Here is a 16,949-nt window from a genome sequence, read left to right on the forward strand (position 1 = left end):
TAAATACGGTTGGTGTTTTGCCTGCATGGGTGCCTCTCTGCACCATCTAGGTAGGTCCACTATCATTTAACCACATTGTTATCCTTTAAAACCCACCAAGAACCTATGTGGGTTCAATCCCCCGCCCAACAAGTCCTTTAAATACTCTGGTTAAGGCAGAAACCGGTACATGGTGGGGCTGGAGAGATGGCTCAGCAGATAACGATACTCGCTGCCCAGCCTCACAACTTGAGTTTCATCCCACCCGTGGAAGGAGGGAACTGACTCCCATACTTATCCTCTGACCTCCAGATGGAGCCCGTGTGCAGGTGGCTCACATTTTCATACCCAGAATTCAGGAGGCAGAGTTGGGCAGATCTCTACGAATTTAAGGCCAGCCAGGGGTACACAGTGAGACTCCGTCTCCAAAAAAAGATCGGAAATTTTTTTTAAAGAAAATTTAAATCCTTTTAGTGCTGGAGAGATGGCTCAGCAGTTAAGAGCATTTGCTGCTATTGCAAAGGACCTGGGTTCAGTTCCCAGTATCCACATCCACATCCTCCAGTTACAGGGAACCCAACAACCTCTTCTGCCTTCGGAAGGCATTCTGAAGCATGTAGCAAACACACACACACACACACACACACACACACACACACACACACACACCTTCGTAAATAGAAAAATGTCCATACATGTCTTCTAAATAGCTGTGTCTTTTGCACTGATTTTTTTCCCCTTGTGAGTATGCAAAAAAAAAAAATCCAAAATAACAGGAGATGATACGATGATAATATTATGCACTTGATGACAGGTCCTGGGCACTGGGCACTGTACTCTCTTTTTCTTAATTTATTTATCCAAGAGTTTGTGAAGTCCAACACGTACTAGTGATCAGAATGATACTTCTCAGATTACTGGCAGGGAAACTGAGGCATGGAGAATCAGTCATTGGTCACGGACACGAAGTACCAGTATTCCCATCTGGTCTGCCGATGCCAGCCCACTCTTTGTCTCCCATCCAGAGGCCTTCCGTGGGCATATCTCCAGGCTTGCCCATGCTCTCTGGCTCAGGGGATTTAGGGTCAGTGGTGGGAACCTGGGCGGCAGGGATGGTAGTTAGAGCAGCCTGTTAGAACAGAAAGGTCAGGCTGGGGAGGTGGCCACCTGGGCCTGCGGGGAGGAGCCGGAGAGGGGGCCCCTCAGGCCTCCAGCCTGTCACAGCCCTCCCCCCAAGCTCACTGATGATCCGGGGAGCTTTGCACCTCTCCATTTAGCAACGACTGCTTCACGGGGTCACCCAGAGTGACCTCAACACACAGGTGTGGCAGGGGACAGTCCAGGCCTGGCGCTAGGGTGTACACACATACACACACCACTCCCCTCTTTAAAGCTGAACCCTGGGAACCAAGCCTTCCTCCTCCGGTCCCGCTCACTGCCAGCCCCCAGGGCTCCTCCCGTGACCCTTTCCTGACCTTGCTGTTTCCTGGCTGGTCTTGGGGTCTCTGATGAATGTGCCTCCGTGCCTCAGTTTCCTTCCGTGTGATGTAGAGAGACGCTTTAAGGGTCGCCAAGATGGTTCAGTCAGTGAAGGTGTTTGCTTCCAGGCCTGACAGCCGGAGTTCGATCCAGAGGACCCGCACCACGGTGGAAAGAGGGCACCAACTCCAGCAAGCTTTCCTCTCGTTTGCCATGTCACACAGGCACACCTCCCCCTAAATAAATAAATGTGACCAGCAACCCGATTTCTCAAATAACGGAGGCCCTTCGGGTACCTTTTCCTCTTCGAATCTTACCCTTTCTCCCCAGGAGCAGCCACTAGCTTCAAGGAGGTGTCGGCAACTCTTGGCTTTACAATGGAAACGATTTTGCTCCATTTTGCTCCATGTGAATAAATCTGTCACTGCCATAGGGTGTCATGTTGCCTGTTTTTCAATTTTGTATAAATAGCATCCTGTTTTGACCTTCCGTGACTGGCTTTGACCCCCAGCAGCTCAACAAAACATTCATGAGTTGCGTTTCTTCCCTTCCAAGAGAGTCTCCGAGTCTGGCATGTGACACACGGTCTCTGATGCACTCTGATGCTGAGGATGGGACACGAAGCTCCCAGTCAATCCCATGCTCTCATCAGCAGGGGTGGCAAGGGCTGCCTGAACATGTTGCTGCTTGCTAATATCTTCCCCCATCTGCAAGAAGTGACACATTTTCACCAGCCTTGGCCTTGAAGGAGAATTCCCCAGTCAGAGGAGGAAGACTTTCTTGGCCACACAGCCCTCTCGTCTGACTTTAGGCTTTGTATTATTACTTTTTGAGGTCACAGGCCGGCTTGACAATCTGAGGAAAACTAAATGTTGTTGCAATCTCTGACAAAGGCCTGATAAGCCCGTCAGGACTTGGCGCATGACTGATCCAACTTGAGGACCCTGGAAAATAGACGTTTGATCTATTTTCCAAGACTGAAGATCCAACTTGGAGGAGTTGGAAAGGTGGTTCAGTGGTTAAGGACTCTTGCTGTTGGTGTAGAGGATCTATGTTTGGTTCTCAGCACCTGTATTGGGTAACTCACTTCTGCCTGTAACTCCAGCTCTGGGGATCCAACGCCCTCTTCTGGCCTCTGCAGGGACTGAACTCTCTCTCTCTCTCTCTCTCTCTCTCTCTCTCTCTCTCTCTCTCTCTCTCTCTCTCACACACACACACACACACACACACAAATCTTTACAAAATCATAATGATAATAATTGACTAATAAAAGTGGGCTGAGGGCCGAATGGTGGTGGTGCATGTCTCTAATCCCAGCATGTGGGAGGCACAGGCAGGCGGATCTCTGTGAGTTCGAGGCCAGATCTCTATGAGTTACTGGTCTACAAAGCGAGTTCTAGGACAGATCGCCAGGACTGTTACACAGAGAAACCTTGTCTCGAAACCAAGCAAGGAAATAGCTCAACAGGAGAGCATTTGTTTGGCAAGTGTTGCATTCCCAGCACCAATAATAAGACAAAAAAAAAGAAAGAAAAGATAACAAAATAACCTATTACAGTTTGTTTATTTGAGACAGAGTGTTACTCTGTAACCTAGGCTAACCTCAGGTGATCCACCTGTATAAACACACACACACACACACACACACACACACACACACACACACACACACACACACGACAAATCTATGCTAGGCAAGCTCCAGCCAGACATGAGCCGGATGTTGCTGTTGGTCTTGAGTTCAATGTCAATGAAGCAACAGTCCGTATTTATGGGGCCAGTGAGACGGCTCAACCAGTTTACTGGCCAGCAAATCTGATGGCCTGGTTCAATATCTGGGACGTATGTGTTTAGAGAAGAGACCTGACTCCCAAGAGGTGTCCTCTGACCTCCCCCAATGCACCGCGGCACACCAGTGCCCACACGCTTATACATGCACACACAATAAATAAACAAGTAAATGTAATAACACTGAAGAAAGAACAAATGCGTATTTACGTTTATGTGTGTGTGTGTGTGTGTGTGTGTGTGTGTGTGTGTGTGTGTGTGTGTACACAAGCCTGGACATGCCTCAGCAAGCATATGGAGAGTCGGTTCTTTCCTACTAGGTGGGTCCTGGGGATCAAACGGAGGTTGTCACCCTGGTGGCAAGCAGCATTACTGGATGTGCGGTCTTGCTGGCTTCTTCTAACCATAGACATTTGAACAAAGACCCATAAATAAACAAAGCTGTGTGTTGACTGGCTGATGAAGATGTGGCCCGCCACCCTTGGGAACCTGACTCTTGCCTTCCCTCAGGGCAACGGTTCAGTAATGGCTCATTCTGTATTCTGGGCAACTTTATAGACCACACCTGCCACAGGGGTGATGGTGCAGGTCTGTAATCCAAAGCCCTCGGGAGGGGAAGGCAGGAGGATCACAAAGCTCAAGGCCGCTTGGTGAGAGTGTCTCAAAGTGCAATGTAAAAACAAACAGTAGTAATAGACACAGGGGTCAGAATGTACCTCAACGGCAGAGCATCTGAGCAAGGCCCCAAGTGTGTGTGTGCGCGCGCGCGCGCGCGCACACACACACACACACACACACACACACACACACACACACACACACACACACACGGGAGGATGTGCTAGGGATGTAGCTCAGTGGAAGAGCACCTGCTCCAGCATATGTAAGGCCCTACCTTTAATACTTAGTATTGGAAGAGATTCCCCAACACACACGTTTGTTTTTTTTTGTTTGTTTGTTTGTTTTTTTTTTTTTTTTTGAGACAAGGTCTCATGTAGCCCAGGTTGGCCTCCAAGAATGATCCTGAGCTTCTGATTCTCCTGCTGAGTGCTGGGATGATAGATGTTTGCCACTGCACCTACTTGGTTTCTTTTTTAAAAAGATTTATTCATTTTTATTATATCTGTATGGCCATTTTGCCTGAATGTATGTATGTCTGTACACACGTGAGTGCCTGGTGCTCTCGAAGGCCAGAAGAGGGCGTTGGATCCCACAGGAGTTAGGGACAGTTGTGAGTTGCCCTGTGGGTGATGGGAACAAAACCCTGATCCCCCATCAGAGCAGCAAGTCTCTTAAGCACCGAGCCGCCTCTCTAGCCCTGTATACTTTGTCTTAATGTGGTACTAGGGATCGAATCCAGGCTTTGTGTATGCTAGGCAAGCATTCTACCAGCTGAGCTACGTCGTGCTATTTTTAGTTTATATATAACATCTACATCTTGGCAGGGAATATCCAGGGACCAGAGACCCCACTGTATCTACTCAGGATCTTTCTAGAACTCGGAAACCACAGGCTAAGAACTGGTGCTGTCTTCAACCCCAGGGGGCTTCTCTCCAGAACCCATCCTCTCCTAAATGAACGGTCACCTCAGCCTTTCCCATCCCCAGCCTGTTTCCTGGAATGGCCCACCGTAACCCCGAAGGGGCTGGTTATTTTTCTGATGTTCAGCTCTGACTCGGCCCCTCCTCTTCTCCATAGCCTCCCCGGGCTCCCTATTGCTCTTGGAAAAGTCCAAAGCTCCCCATCCTGGCCCCAGATCTCTCAGGGGCTGGCACCTGCTGGGTCTTATCTCGAGTCTCACCCCATCTCACCCAACACCCCGGTCACACGGAAGGTCTCAGAGTGCCCAAGGCACGCTGGGTTCTCTCTCCCTGTCTCGGGAAATGTGTGTGGAATGAAAAGACAGTCTGGTGGCCAAATACAGTGGGTCTAATGGTCGCATAAATCCTGTGCGATTAGCAATAATTCTAGCTGGTATTTACTGAACTCTGCGTATTACCAGCCCCCGTGTTAATCCTCACAGGAGCTCCAGGGAGGTTGGTCCTATTCTTAGCTGGGTTTCATAGTTGAGGAAAGACAGACTTGCAGAGATTAAGTCTCCTGCTCCTCGTCCTGCTGGGGGTCAGTGGCAGAGTTGGGATCTCCCATGCAAAACCCACCGCATCTCACACCCTCGGCATGAGTTTGTGACCCAAGGGCTCTGGGCAGATAAATGTCGATCAAGGTTACCGTTTTCTCTCTGTCTCTCACTTCCATTCCACCTCAATACAAACTTCCTTGGACTTTGCCTCAGCTGAGCCAGGAGGAGGGGGCCGGCCTCGGGCGACAGCAGATGGCTTCCATCCTTGCCCTATGGGTGTTTGCAAAGTATGCAGACGGGCTTGCCAGGGATTGCGAAACCGGGCGCACCTGATCTAAGGGAGGTGGCAAAGTCAAGCCCCAGAGTAGCTCTCAACGGTCTGAGGGGCCGGGAGTGAGGGAGGAAGAGGTGTCTGAGCAGAGCCCGTGTGACAAACAAGGGTGGGAAGTGAGGTCGTTGCGGCGGGGACTGGGTTCTTATCAGAACAAGGAGATTAAGCAGCTGTGGAGCACCCACCCTGCCGCTATGTACCAAGTGGTGCGGGGAATTCTGGGGTCCGGCAGAGACAAACGCGGCAAGCAGCTCTCACAGAGCTCTACAGAGATTAGAAACAGACCGGGTGCTGCTCATCTGTTACCTCAGCATTCAGGAGGCTGGGACAGGAAGAGCCGCAGCTCAAGGGCAGCCTGGGGTATACAGTAGGCTAAGGCCAACCTGGGCTACCGGGCAAGACCATACCTGAAAACAAACAAACCATAAACAGTAACAGGACTCCAGAGACAGGGCTGGGGATGTAGCTCAGTTGGTAGAGCGCTTGTCTAGCGTGTGTGAAGCCGTGGGTTCAATCCCAGCATAGAAAAGATGAGGCATGGGGGTAGGGGCTGGAGAGATGGCCCAGGAATTCAGAACACGCGCTGCTCTTGCAGAGGACCTGGGTTTGGTCTCCACATGGTGACTCACTACCATCATAACTCTAGTTCCAAGGAAGCTGACGCCCTCTTCTGACCTCTGTAGACACCAAGCATGTCTGTGGGGCCACATACATGTCATACATGCAGGCAAAGCAGTCACACACATAAAATAAATTAACCCAACTAGGCACAGTGATGCTCACTTGTAATCCCAGCACTTGGGAGGTGAAGGAGGAGAATCAGGAGTTCAAGGTCATCCTCAGCCACACAACAAGTTCAAAGCCAGCCAACAATAATAAAACATAGACAGGAAGCAAATCCCTGGTTGCTGTGTGTGTGTGTGTGTGTGTGTGTGTGTGTGTGATAGCTAAGAGGTTTAGTGTTTTCTTTTGTGGGTAATGAAAATATTCTAAAAGTAACTGTAGCAATGGTTGTTGGTTGAGCTCACACTGTAGTGACAGATCATATTAAACGTTTATTCTTTAATTAATTGATTTTGATACATTTTATTTACGGTGTGCATGCATGAGGTGGGGCAATATGTGTAAGTCTGAGGGAGTCAGTTCTTGCCTTCCACCATGTGAGTCCCAGAACTTGAACTCCGATCTCCAGGCCTGCTCGGCGAGCACCTTTACCAGCTCAACCATTTTCTTGGTTTATTTTCTATTTCTGTGATGAAAACTATGGCCAAAACCAGCTTGGGGAGGAAAGCATTTATTTGGTTTATGTATGCTGAGTCACAGTTTGCTGAAGGAAGCCAAGATAGGAACTCAGGGCAGGAGCTTCAGGAAGGACCTGAAGCAGAGGCCATGGAAGAATGCTGCCTACCAGCTTGCTCAGCCTTCTTCTTGTTTTCTTGTTTTCGTTCTTCTTTTTGTTCTTGTTCTTCTCCTCCTCTTCCCTCTTCTTCTTCATCTCCTCCTTCTCCATCTCCTTCTCCTTCTTTTGTTTGTCTTTTCAAGACAAGGTTTCTCTGTGTAACAGGTCCAGCTGCCCTGGAACTCTCAGGCTGGCCTCTAACTCACTGAGATCCACCTGGTTCTGCTTCCTGAGTGATGGGATTAAAGGCGTGTGCCGCCGCCGCCCGGCTCAGCCTGCTTTCTTATACAGCCCAGGACCACTTGCCCAGGGGTGGCACCCCCCACGGTGAGTTGGATTCTCCTGCATCCACCATTAACCAAGAAAAAGCCTTATGGACTCCAGCTTGTATCAAGTTGGCAAAAATCTAACCAGGACAGCCACCCAGCCAGCCTTACTTATTTTTGAAACACAGTCTCATGTAGGCCAGACTGGTCTCTAAAACACTATGTAGCCAAAGACAAGCTTGAACTTTGGATCCCCCACACCTCCCACCACCACCTCCTGAGTGCTGGGATCGAATCTAGTTTTCTCAGGGTAGGCGATTCAACCTAGAGCTTCATGTATGGCACACTAATACTCTACCAACTGAGCTACACTTTCCAGCCTCATTTCAAAGTTTTAAGCCCCCTTCTGTATGTAAAGGTATTATCTTCAGGACTGACAACATGGGTCAATGGTAAAGGTACTTGCCATCAGGTCCTAATGACCTGAGTTCAACCCCCAGGTCCCAGGTGATGGAAGAAGAGAAACGACTCTTGCAAGTTGTCCTCTGATCTCCACATGTACCATGACATATGCGCCTACATACAATAAATAAAAATGTTGGTGAAAACTATTTTCAGTGATGAGCAATTTCATCTTTTTTTGACCTGTGGTTTTCTTTTTTTAAAAAAAATTAATGACTGTGTGTGCATCCATATGTATGTATGTATTTTTGCAATATTGAAGATAGAAGCCAGGGACTTCCACACACTAGGTAAGTACTCTAACCACTAAGCAACACCCCCAGCCCCTCACTGGGGGATTCTAGGCAGGGGCTCTACCACTGAGCCACACTCCCAGCCCCTCCCTGGGGGATTCTAGGCAGGGGCTCTACCACTGAGCCACACCCCAGCCCCTCACTGGGGGATTCTAGGCAGGGGCTCTACCACTGAGCCACACCCCAGCCTCTCACTGGGGGATTCTAGGCAGGGGCTCTACCACTGAGCCACACCCCAACCCCTCCCTGGGGGATTCTAGGCAGGGGCTCTACCACTAGACCACACCCCAGCCCCTCCATGGGGGATTCTAGGCAGGGCCTCTACCACTGAGCCACACCCCAGCCCCTCACTGGGGGATTCTAGGCAGGGGCTCTACCACTAGACCACACCCCAGCCCCTCACTGGGGGATTCTAGGCAGGGGCTCTACCACTGAGCCACACCCCAGCCCCTCACTGGGGGATTCTAGGCAGGGGCTCTACCACTAGACCACACCCCAGCCCCTCACTGGGGGATTCTAGGCAGGGGCTCTACCACTGAGCCACACCCCCAGCCCCTCACTGGGGGATTCTAGGCAGGGGCTCTACCACTAGACCACACCCCAGCCCCTCACTGGGGGATTCTAGGCAGGGGCTCTACCACTGAGCCACACCCCCAGCCCCTCACTGGGGGATTCTAGGCAGGGGCTTTACCACTGAGCCACACCCCAAGCTCTATTCTTGGTTTTGCTCTTTTAAGACAGGTTCTCACTATACAGCCATCAACGTCCTTGAACTCACAATCCTCTTGCTTCTGTCTCCCCAACACTGAGACTTACAGGTTTTGTTTGCACCATGTCCAGCTGTCCCCTGGTCTGTTTGAGCCTCACTTACCTCCTCTACAAAGTGGGGAGTCGGCTGGTATACAATCCTCACCTTGCTTGTTTGCTGTGTGTTTTCTGTGCCTCTGATGCTGAGGACGTGGTGAACCACACACATGGTCCCTAGGTCCCAGTGAGAAGGGGTGGATGATCAATGAGCCAATGAGGAGCATCCAGGAGGGAGAGTGGCTGTAATTCCATCCAACAGAAGGAGGAACGAAGCCCAGAGAACTGGTTGTTTAGGTCATTCTGTACCCACTCTATTCCAGATACATTATTTTAAAATTATTATTTGTAGCTGCCACACAGCCTACAGTAGAGATCAGAGGACAGCTTGCAGGAGTTTGTTCTCTCCTTCCACCATCTGGGTCCTGGGGATCAGCATCAGGATTGGTGACAAGTGCCTTTACCCTCAGAGCCCTCTCACGGGCCTTCCAGACATGGGTGGGGGTCAATGATTAAAGCTGGCTGAGGCTGGCATGCTAGCAGGCAGTCCACGTGGATGGAGGGACACAGTGGCACCAATCGTTTCCTGGAAAGACACATGTGCAGCTGGGTATGGTGACACCCACATGACATCCCAGGGAGGACCAGGAGCTGAAGGCCAGCCTGGATCTGCACAGCATATTGTAGGCGTAGTGATGCATGACTATAATCCCAGCTCTTGGAAGATGGAGGCAGGAGAATTCTACAGATGAGCTCAAGGCCAGCCAGCAAGAGACCTTGTCTCAAAAAAAAAAAAAAAAAAAAAGGTGGTTGACACCTGAGAAATAACACTGGAGGTTGTCCTCCAGTTTCCAAACACACATGAACACATATGCATGTGCAACACAAACACACATACATGCATGCACATGTGCAAACAGGCACACACCAAGAGAAAAGAAGAAAAATAAGTATCAAAGTTCTAATTCTTGGCATCTCAGAAAGTGACGTTATTTACAAATAGGATCACTGCAGTATCCTTCACTTTTACCAGCACAGTGTACACCTGTGCCAGCAGGGTGGAATCCTGTTTCATTCTGTCAATTTGACACAGTCTAGAATCTTCTGGGAAAATTAGGTTGGACCTATGGGCATTTCTGTGAAAGATTATCTTGATTGCATTCATTGAGGTGGGAAGACCTGCCCATTGTGGGTGGTACCATCCCCTGGGCAGGGGATACCAGACTGTTTAAGAACAGAGAGAGTGAAGTGAATACAAGCATTAATTCACTATTGGAGTCCAGCTCCCACTTTTTGAAGGATTCTTAGGTGGAGGAAAGAGGAATTAAGAAATGACAGATAGAAAGAGAGATGGAGACGTGAAGAAAGAAACATAGGGTAGCTTTGGGAGGGCTTGGATCCATACCCAACAGCCTCGTCCTTTATTCAAAAGGGCTTTTTATAATATGCCAAAGGGAGAAGTAAAGACCTCACCCTTGCTAGATCAAAGCACACCGCACAGCCAAGTGCGGACCCTTCCAAACACCTGGTAACCGTGCACATGATCAAATCATCTGGTGACGCAGCCCTGCTGGGTAAAGCAAGCTCAGATCCTCTGACCCTGAGTAAGTTCTCACTAGGAAACCTCTGTGGGCTCCCACAATTCACCGCTCTCAGCTCTTGACTGTGGAAATGCTGTGATTAGCTGCTTCAAGCTTATGCGCCTTAGACCTCCCTGCAATGATGGACTGTAACCAGGCATTGTGAGCCAAATACACCTTTTCTCCATGAAGTTGCCTTTGTCAGGGTAATTTCCCACAGCAACAGGAAACAGAGCTAAAACTTCATCAAAATGACAGCTGTCCTTATAGGAAGATGGTCGTGTGTAGACAAAGAGGTATAGGGAGATGCTGTGTGTCCATGAAGGCAGAGGCTGAGGGGATGTGGCTGTAAGCCAGGGGACCCCAAAGGCTTCCAGGCAAAGGCAATGGAAGAGACCTTGTGTGGGTTCAGCTGTCTGAGTTGTGAGCTCAGACCTATGTGCCGTCCAGGACAGCGCAATGTTTCATCTTTGTCATTTTAGGCCCTGCTTGTGCCTTGTCACAACGGCTTTAGAAATGGAACAGGTGGGTAGACTGGAATCGAAGGGAAAGAGTTCCTGCCTACACCTCGGCCAGGGACACAGTTAATATTGCTGGCAATAAAGTTACCTGAATGACATATCTAACCCCCTCAGGAGGGCATGACGGTAAGTGATGTAGAAACAGAGAGACAGGGGGGAAAACAGAGACGGAGACAGAGGCATGGAGAGAGGGAGAGAAAAAGATCAGCGCAGAGACAGAGATAGTGATAGACAAATCAGTGAGAGACATAAAGAGAGGGAGCAGAGAGACACAGGGAGAAACAGAGACATAGAGACTGATAGAAAGATGCAAAGAGAGACAGGGAGAGAGAGAGAGAGACAGACAGACAGACAGAGACAGAGACAGAGAGAGACAGAGAGAGAGACAGAGGGAGACAGAGGGAGAGACAGAGAGAGAGAGAGAGAGAGAGAGAGAGAGAGAGGTGAGAGAGAGACAAAGAACAAACAGTGGCAGGCGAGACTGCAACAGGGAGACTAGATGCCCAGAAAGGGAGGGGCCAACGTGTTTGCCCGGGAGACTGTTCATTTTCTGCATCGTACCCTGAAGCGGCACCCACAAGGGAGCTTCCTCTTTCTGTGGGTCAAGAATCCGGGCGGGACAGATGCGAGCTTCCCAAGAGTTCGCTCGGATGTGGGCTGCCTTGGGTCCTGCTCCAAGCTCATTCAGATTGGGGCGGTACCCAATTCTGTGTGGCCCTAGGCCTGAGGTTTTGTTTCCTGGTACCTTGCTGGCTATGGGATGGGACTGTTCTCAGTTTTAGAGACCATCTGTGTTCCTTGCTATGTGGTACGGTATGTGCACCTCCAAGGTCAACAGCAAAGAGGCTCCCATGGGTGGCATCACCCTCCGGCCTCAGGGGAGCCTAGTTCCTTTTGGGACTTCATCTGATGGGGCCAGGCCTACTGACTCCCTGGGCTTCAGGGAAGCTGGTTAGTGTCACCTGCCAGGTCCCCCTACCACTGCACCTGGGAAATCATCAGATGGAATAAATGAATTTAAAGATCCGTGTGTGTGTGTGTGTGTGTGTGTGTGTGTGTGTGTGTCGCTCAGCTTATGGTTATGTCCTGCAGGGGAACAGCAGAGGACAGGGGTGGGTTGTAGGTGGGGGTGAGAGCATTTAGCATTCACAGGGAGGCCTGGAGGGAAGGTAGGGCTGCTCCAGGCAGAGAACTGCCCATCAAACCGACGGGAGGGGAGAGCTGGGCTGTACTAGGAATGGACAGAGTCAGGGGAGACAGCCAATGTGAGGTGCCTGTCCCTGGAAGCTTACATGACAGTGACCCAGGAGAGCAGCTGGGTCTGTGGGACTGGAGCTAGCAACCTGGACAGAGAGTCGGTCTCTCTCCCTCTCTCTGTCTCTTCTATCTCCTCCTGATCTGTCTCTTTCCATATTTCCCCATCTTCCTGGGTCTCTCTCTCTCTCTCTCTCTCTCTCTCTCTCTCTCTCTCTCTCCCTCCCTCCCTCCCTCCCTCCCTCCCTCTCTCCACCTCTGTTTCTTCCCAGCTTTCTCTTTATCTCTCCATCTCTCTGTGTCTCTGTCTGCCTCTCTCTCTTTCCATATCTGTCCCTCTCCTTGTCTCCGAATCTTTGTGTCTCTGCATCCCCTCACCTCTCCCCTCTCTCTCCCCATCTCTGCCCGCTTCTCCTCCCCACGTCTCCTCCTCTTTTCTCCCTGATTTCACTTCTCTTCCACACAGTGAGGGGTGGGAGCCCAGGGTGGCTGCTGAGTATTTGCCCAGCCGGTTCCCTGCCTGGCACCGTGTGGGCGGTAGCAGATAAGGCTCGGGGAGGCTGGGGGCGCTGCCCAGTCGCATTCCAGAGCCAGCCGGGAAGAGGCACAGCTCTCTCATTGGGGGCTTGGCAAGTTACTCTTCTTGCAGCCTTTGCTTCACCAGAGAGGAGTAGGAGTGTGCCCAGAGTGTGCCCAGGTCTGGATCATCATGGTCTCTGTTTTCCTGTTTGCACCCACATCACAACAGGTAAGCTCCAACGAAATAAATAACATGGAGCCAGACCCACGTCACTCAACCTATAACACATCACCCTACCTATAACACACATCACCCAACCTATACAACAATGCCCTCAAGGCAACTTGATGCATAGAAACGATCTAATGAGTAACTAAACCAGGACATGGGAAGGAGGGACAACACTTCCTTCTACTAAGGGACCAAGGATTGCTCTAGAAACTTCCATCTCTGCAAGGAGCTTGATCCACTCCTTTCCTCCCCGAGTACTTATTTAGTGACTTGTTTAAGAAGAATAGAAGCTAGGCCGCCATGGTTGGGGCTGTGTACGAACCCAGTGTTCAGGTGGTTGAAGTAGGAGGATGGAATTGGAGACCAACCTGGGCTACCTGGGAAAACCTTGTCTGAAATGCAAAACAGAACAAAACCAAAACAAAATTCAGGCGAGATGGCATGTGCCTGTAATCTCAGTTCGGGAGGTAGATGCTGAGGATGAGGAATTCAAGGAGAGCCTCGATTTCATGACACTTTGCCATCAAACAAAACCAAACAAAGAGTACGGGCTGGGCCTCGTGGGGAAGACGTGGTTCAAAATTCAAGGCCAGTCTGGGCAAATTAGAGATTCTGTCTCAAAATGAAAAGAGTCTGCAGAGATGGCTTAGTGGTTAAGAACCCTTGCTGCTCCTGCAGAAGATGGGAGTTAAATAGAGATAAAAAGACAGGAAAGAGAGAGACAGAGAAGAGGAAGGGAAGGGGAAACAGAGACACAAAAAAATTGGGTGGTAAGGAGAGAAACACAGATAGACAAACTGGAAGCAGAGACAAAGAGACAGAGAAAGAATAGAGCACAATCACCTGTCACTCCAATCTCAGGGGATCCGGCGCCCTCTCCTGGCCCCCTTGGGCAACCACACCCACATGCTCATACACAGAGAGCCACGTATACACAAAAAAAAAGTAAATACTGTTTTAAAGTGAGAGATACAGCTCAATGGTGGAGTTTTAGCTCAAAATCCACCAGCAAAGGACTGGAGATGTGCCCCAGCAGCGGGGTTCTGGTCTGGGCTCGAGGTTTAAAAGAGAGGAGTTTGGGGCAATGAGATGGCTCAATGGATAGGCACTTGCAGCCAAGCCTGATGATCGGAGGTCAACCTCAGAGACTCCCACTGATGAAAGAGAAAATGACTAGTGTAAGTTGTCCTCTTACCTCCACACCATGCTGGGGCACACGTGCCCATATAGTTGAGCACACTGGCATACACACACACACACACACACACACACACACACACACACTATACATACATACATAAATCTAAAAAAATTGAAAAAGAATGAAAGAAAAGTAAGTAAAGAAAACAGTGGTACACACCTGTAGTCCTAGCGCTTGGGAGACTGAGGAGAGTGAGGCAGGAGGATCACTGGTTGGAATATCGCCTGGGCTACTTAGGAGGGGGAGCACCAGTTGGACTTACACACACTTTTGCTTCACTCCTCACCAAGTATTCTCACAAAAGCCAGGGAGAATCTCTACATCAGAGAGGGCTTTGCTCTGCTTAGTTATGTGTCTTTGTCAAAATCTGTCAAGCATATATGTATGTCAAACATGTGCTTAAATTTTGCTGAGGACAAGAAGCTTAGGCACTTGCTATGATGTACATGCCTAAGTGTTTGTAGTGAAATGATATTTGTAAGTCGCTTTGAAATGAAGCCTTTTTAAAAAGATGCACGAGAAAGCTATACTTTTAACCTAATTTCTCTGTGAATTGCTGACTTAGTCACTTTTCTATTGCTCTAATAAGACACCGTAATCAAAGCAACTTATGGAAGAAAGCATTTACTTGGGGCTTACGGTTTCAGAGAGTTGGAGTCCATGGCCATCACAGAGGGGAGCATGGCAGCAGGCAGGCATGGTGCTGGAGCACTAGCTGAGAGATTACATCCTGATTCATACTGGGAATGGTGCAGGCTTTTGAGACTTTGAAGCCCACTCCCAGTGACATACCTCCTTCAACAAGGTCACATCTCCTGATCCTTCCCAAACAGTCCCACCAACTGAGGACCAAATATTCAAATATATAAGAGTATGGAGTCCATTCTGATTCAGACCACCACAATTTCAAATTGGTCTAAAATAAGGTTTTAAGGTAAAAAAAAAATATGGTGGATGGTAAATAGATGAATGGATGATGGATGGATACATATAAATGGATGATAATGGGATGGATGAATAAATGGATAACAGATGGGTAAATAATGACTAGATGATGGGTTTAGGGTAGACGGATGGATAATAGATGGATGTCAATAGATGACAGAGGGATGAATGAAGAAGGATGGACGGATGGATGATGAATGCAAGAATAGCCATCACAAATGGACATGTGAATGATGGATCGATGGATAACAGATGGATGGGTGGATAATGAATGAATGGATAATGGATGGATGTCAATAGATGATAAGAGGGATGGGTGAATGGGTAAATGAATGATGAATGGATGATGTCAGTAGTTGACAGAGGGATGAATGAAGAAGGATGGACGGATGGATGGTGAATGCAAGAATAGCCATCACAAATGGATAGGTAACAGATAGATGACAGACAGATGGATGAATGGATAACACATGATGGATGGATTGATGGATGGGTGATGTATAGGTGTCAGTGGGTGACAAAGAGATATGTGAATGATAGATGGTGATAGATGGATAATGAACATTGGGTAGAAGAATAACTGGATGATGGTAGATGGATAGGTTATGGATAGATAATGATGGACAGATGAAATCATGGAAAAAATACTGATTTTGGGCTCTAGGATACCAGCATCCATCCTTTTAGTTTTCTATTTGTTTAAAGATTTTCACAGAACCGTGGAAAACAGAAAAGAGAAAGCCGAATCCTGGCTTCTGCACGAGGCATTCCACCATTCCCTGTTTCACTTCGACTAGAAGACATAAGGGTGTCCATATTAATCCTTCCATCACCTCCCGGAGCTCACCTTCTACCTTTCCTTCCTTCCACTCTTTTTTTTTTTTTTAGATTTATTCATATGTATGAGTGTTTTGTTTGCATGTACGTATGTACACTACATGTGTGCCTGGTGCCTGTGGAGGTCAGAAGAAGGCATTTGAATCCCCTGGAACTGCAGTGATAGGTGGTTGTGAGTTGCCATGTGGGTACTGGGAACCCAACTCGGGTCTGTTGCAAAATCAAGTGCTCTTAACCACTGATCCATCTCTTCATCCCTCACCCTGTTCTTCTGCACGGGTTCCTCTGTAGCCAAGTTGGTCTCTTTGCTCCTTGACCATGCCATCCACATCTGTACCTCTGAACCTTTGTACAGCTGTGCTTTCCCTCTGAGACACATGCCAGTGATTGCTGTGACTCCGTCCTTCAAGCCTGCTTCTATGGGTCTGTGCTTCATATTCTCCATGTCCTGTACCATCTTTCTCCATCTCTGGCCTAATAAGATGGTTTTTACATTCATTTATTGCGTGTGTGTGTGTGTGTGTGTGTGTGTGTGTGTGTGTGTGTGTGCATGCTCACACATCATGGTTAGTGTGTAGAGGTCAGAGGACAACTTGTAGGAGGACAACTTGCAGGAGTCAGTTTCCTCCTCCCATCATTTGGGTCTCAGGGGTTGAACTCAGGTCCTCAGGCTCAGCTGCAAATGCCTTTACTGAGCCTCCTCCCTGGCCCCTAAGATGCTTTCCGATCACTCAACTGTTTCATCTTCCTGTCCGTGTCCTCCCACTAGAATGGAAGCCACACATTGAGAAAGGATTGTGTTTCATCAACCGAAGAATGAAGAGCAGCCAGGACCAGGCTCTGCACAGTGTAGGGCTCCATGAGACAGTCCAGCATGAAGGAAGACGGTAAGAATGAATCCCGAAGAAGGGCTAAGAACATGGGCTATGGAGTCACCGTGCCTGGGGCCATATCTGGCTTTGCCACTTGTTGCCATGTG

At 49.0% G+C, this 16,949-nt stretch overlaps 1 long non-coding RNA gene across 1 annotated transcript; it reads right to left on the minus strand.

The window, feature by feature from the left end:
* Positions 1 to 672: 672 nt before the first annotated feature.
* LOC143272927 (uncharacterized) lies at positions 673 to 2,150 on the minus strand. The gene is made up of 3 exons (XR_013050589.1): positions 1,455 to 2,150; positions 1,079 to 1,108; positions 673 to 1,044 (listed from the first exon to the last, which is right to left on the minus strand). It is a non-coding gene; the product is annotated as an uncharacterized LOC143272927 (long non-coding RNA).
* Positions 2,151 to 16,949: the final 14,799 nt, after the last annotated feature.

The sequence above is a fragment of the Peromyscus maniculatus genome, chromosome 1, assembly GCF_049852395.1.
Source record: "Peromyscus maniculatus bairdii isolate BWxNUB_F1_BW_parent chromosome 1, HU_Pman_BW_mat_3.1, whole genome shotgun sequence".
Classification (NCBI taxonomy): domain Eukaryota; kingdom Metazoa; phylum Chordata; class Mammalia; order Rodentia; family Cricetidae; genus Peromyscus; species Peromyscus maniculatus.